At 59.9% G+C, this 3,568-nt stretch overlaps 1 long non-coding RNA gene across 1 annotated transcript; it reads left to right on the forward strand.

Moving 5' to 3' along the window:
- The first annotated feature begins 1,559 nt into the window (after positions 1 to 1,559).
- On the forward strand, positions 1,560 to 2,116 carry LOC149753201 (uncharacterized). Its single transcript, XR_016395982.1, has 2 exons — positions 1,560 to 1,963; positions 2,050 to 2,116. It is a non-coding gene; the product is annotated as an uncharacterized LOC149753201 (long non-coding RNA).
- Positions 2,117 to 3,568: the final 1,452 nt, after the last annotated feature.

Below are 3,568 nucleotides of genomic sequence, written 5' to 3' on the forward strand. Positions count from 1 at the left end.
GGAGCCATGCGCATTTATGGTGGAGTAAGCTGGAGATCCGCATTTATTGTGGAGTAAGCCGGAGACCCGCATTTATTGTGGAGTAAGCCGGAGATCCGCATTTATTGTGGAGTAAGCCGGAGATCCGCATTTATTGTGGAGTAAGCCGGAGGGTTACAGCGACCATGCGCAATAAATGCCAGAGGGGCATCAGGGTATGGTCCTCGGCCAGACCTCTGAGGCGCACGGCCGTAGTAGGTGGCTGACAAGAGTAGACCTCGAACATCGGGGTTTTTCTTAGGTCGGAGGTCTCGAGGTCGGGCGTTCCGAAGTCGGACGCCGACTTCGGCCGTTCGGGGTCGGAAGTTGTACGGCTTCTTAGGGGCATTTATGTCATTTGGGAAAAAATCTTATTCCCCCCAACACTACCCCCCGACTTCCGAGTTCGAGCGACTTGTGGGCTCGGACGTGGGAAGTAAAGTCTGTCACTGAGGTTGGGGGGCGAGTCTCGTCCGCCCCCTTGCGCTTCTCGGAGCTTTCATGGTGAAACCTGCGCCCTTTGGCGTCTCGAGGCTGCTTTATTCAGTGAGCTTATGATGAAGCTCGCATCATTACGCTTCTTGAAGCGGAGGTGGCGTCTCTTGAATCGCCAGGATCGCCTTACGGCGGATTAATGATGGGGGTCCTCGAGCTCGTCGAGGCGGTGCCTCAATCCCGTAATCGAGGCTTCTCGCTCATTAATGAGTGTGCCGTTACGGGGTTTAAAACGGACACGCGGCGTGACCCAAGGTCGGACGCTTCCGATTTCGTGTTACTGGATCACAATTCCGGAGAGGTGGAGGCCACATCGAGGCTCCACGTGTCCCAGATCTTATTAAATGAGGGGAGCGGGGCAGCATCCGCTCGTTCCTCAAGACGATTTGATTTTGCAGACCCATGATGAGGCCCCGAGATCCGATGGGACAACGCTTCGATTTCGTACCCGATTTATTAATCCGGAGTGAATACGGTGCCTCGGCTTCCGAGGTCGACACGTGGCGCAACCCGATCGGGGAATGGGAACCGACCCCATCGATCTGGGCCGTCAGGAGGGTCTGTATAAACCCCTCAAGGTTGCCCTAAAGGTCTCGTTTGGCTGCTTCTTATTTTCGTTGCCTTTCTCCCTTGCTTCCTTTCTCAACCGAACCTTGCCGTCGGTGCCCGGAGCGATTTCCGGCGATGTCCAGTAGGTTTTCACCCTGTTTTCACTAGGGTTTCCTCTTTTCTTCTCCTCCCCAGCTTCCATTTTCCGCTTTTTTTTAACTTTTATTTCGTTCTTCTGTGGGAATGGGTTTGGGTCCTGAGGAAGTGGGATCGAGCCTGTCGGGGGAGGAGTTGGAGCTGATCCGCTCCCGGTTCTTCTTCCAGCCCGGGTTTCGTCTTGAAACTGCGGGGCCGGAGGACAGGGTGACGCAGCCGCCCCCAGGTCGGATCGCGGTCTACCGCGAGACACTTTGGGCTGGCCTGCGTTTTTCCGCCCACGAGTTCGTGAGCCAGCTGCTGGCCGAGTACCAGCTCGTCCCGGCGCAGTTGGGTCCGAACTCGTGGAGGACCATAATCGGGTTCTTGTCCCTGTGCCTCGGGCACGGGATCCCGATCTCGGTAGGCCTCTTCCGCCGGTGTTTTCTGTTAAAGAAGAACCCGGCGGACGCAGGGTGGCTATACTTCGCCTTTCGGGGCGGTATGTCACTCTTCCAGGGTGCCCCTTCCTCGATTTATGAGTGGAAGGGGAAGTTTTTCTTCCTGGCGTCCGAGGCGCCTTGGGGGTTCGACCCGAGGTGGGGGAACCCTCGGTTGAAGACCCTCAATAAGCTCTCCGAGCCCTCGAGGAGGGAGCTGAGGACCCTGGACTCCGTGCGAGCCCTCGGGAGGGGCAACGACCTGACCGAGCTCCTGCGGGAGGACGCCCTGGCGAGCGTAGGTCTGAGCTCGGCGCGCCCCGAGGGTAAGGGTGGTTACATTATTTTATTTTTTCTTCGTTCTTTGCTTTTACTGTCACTGGTCTGACACTTAACGAAATTTTGATTTCAGATATTCCCCGCCTGCCGACCAGCAACACATCACTTTTCTCTCGCCTGAGGAGGCGAGAGGCCGAGGCCGGGGGAGCTAGGCCCCAGCCCCGGAAGAGGGCGAGGTCGGACGGCGCCTCCAGTTCAGCCGGCACGAGTGGCCCCGAGGCAGGGGCCCCTGCAGCCGACCCGAGGCGGGAGCGGGTCGTTAGTGATGCGGGCCCGTCGGCCCCTCCTTGCCCTGCCCCCCTTGCCCAGCGGGGGGAGTCGTCCATGGCCCCGCAGCAGCCAGAACCCGGGCTTGCTCGAGGCCCCGAAGCGAGCGGCTCCGGGACCTCGGGCCCGGTCGTGCCGAGCTCTTCCCGGGCTTTCCGAGAAGAGTCGGTCGAGCCGGACTCCCCTATTCCCGAGGGGAGCTCGGCCTTTCAGGATGCCGAGGTCGCGCGCTCCATGTTGCGGCGTGCGGTACTTCCAGCGGACCGGGCCGTGTTCCGGAATGTTTCGCTGGAGGAGGTCGTTGGCAGCGCTTACTGCAACACCGCCCGGGTAAGCTTCCTTCTTAATTTCCTTGAGTTACCAGCGTACTTGTGTGCTTTTCAACTCACAATACCCTCGTTTCTTTCTTTTCAGCATATTCTCGAGCTCGACACCTTGGCGTTCATCGCCCACGGGTGTCGGGAAGAAGTCCGACAGCTCGGCCGACAGCTGGAGCCGGCCAAGAAAAGAGTCGCCGAGCTGGAGGCGGCGTTGGCCGCGGCCGAGGCTCGGTGGGCGGCCACCGAGGCTGAGCGCCTCGCTATGGCGGAGGGGCTCGGGGAGGAGAAGGCCGCCCACGCCCTAACCAGGTCGGCCTTGCGCGGCACGGAGGCGCGCTTAGGGGAGGTCCAGGCCGAGGTCGCGGCCCTCAGGTATGAGGACGGGGTCTCCCGCCTCCGAATCGAGCAACTTGAGGCCCGGGAGAGGAGGGCACTCGAGCGAGCCGAACATGCCGTGGAGCTCTTCAAGGAGTCGCAAGAGTTCCGCGACATGTTGGAGGAGGAGACAGTGGACGGGTTCCTCCGAGGTTTCGAGAACTTCCGGGCTCAGATGCGCCGGTACTGCCTTCAGTACGACCTCTCGACGGTCTGTCCGAGGGAGGACCTGGGCCTGGGGTCCGACGTGGAAGCCCTCCCCGCCATTTTGACATCCGAGGCGGGGATATACGAACAAGACCCCGCCGAGCCTTCGACGGGGGCGGCCGAGGCGGTTGGCACCATAGAGGCGGCTCCGGCGGCCGAGACGGACTCCGTCCCAGAGGCGGTACCCGAGGCCCCTGCCCCCGACCCCGAGCCTGTGCCGGCTGAAAACCTCGAGATCATCAATGTGCCGGACGACCCCCCGGACGTTGCTCCCGCCGCTTAGGACTTAGCGTATTTTTCCTTTCTTTTTCATTGTATCCGAGGTCGGCTCTTAAATGGTCGACCTCCAATTTTGTAATCGGCCTTCGGCCTTCTGTTAATGAAAAACACTTTCATCATTATATGTTTGCCTTTCTTTTTTGT

The sequence above is a fragment of the Phoenix dactylifera genome, chromosome 7, assembly GCF_051530095.1.
Source record: "Phoenix dactylifera cultivar Ajwa chromosome 7, Ajwa_hap1_PhDact_Kaust_v1.1, whole genome shotgun sequence".
In the NCBI taxonomy this organism is placed as follows: domain Eukaryota; kingdom Viridiplantae; phylum Streptophyta; class Magnoliopsida; order Arecales; family Arecaceae; genus Phoenix; species Phoenix dactylifera.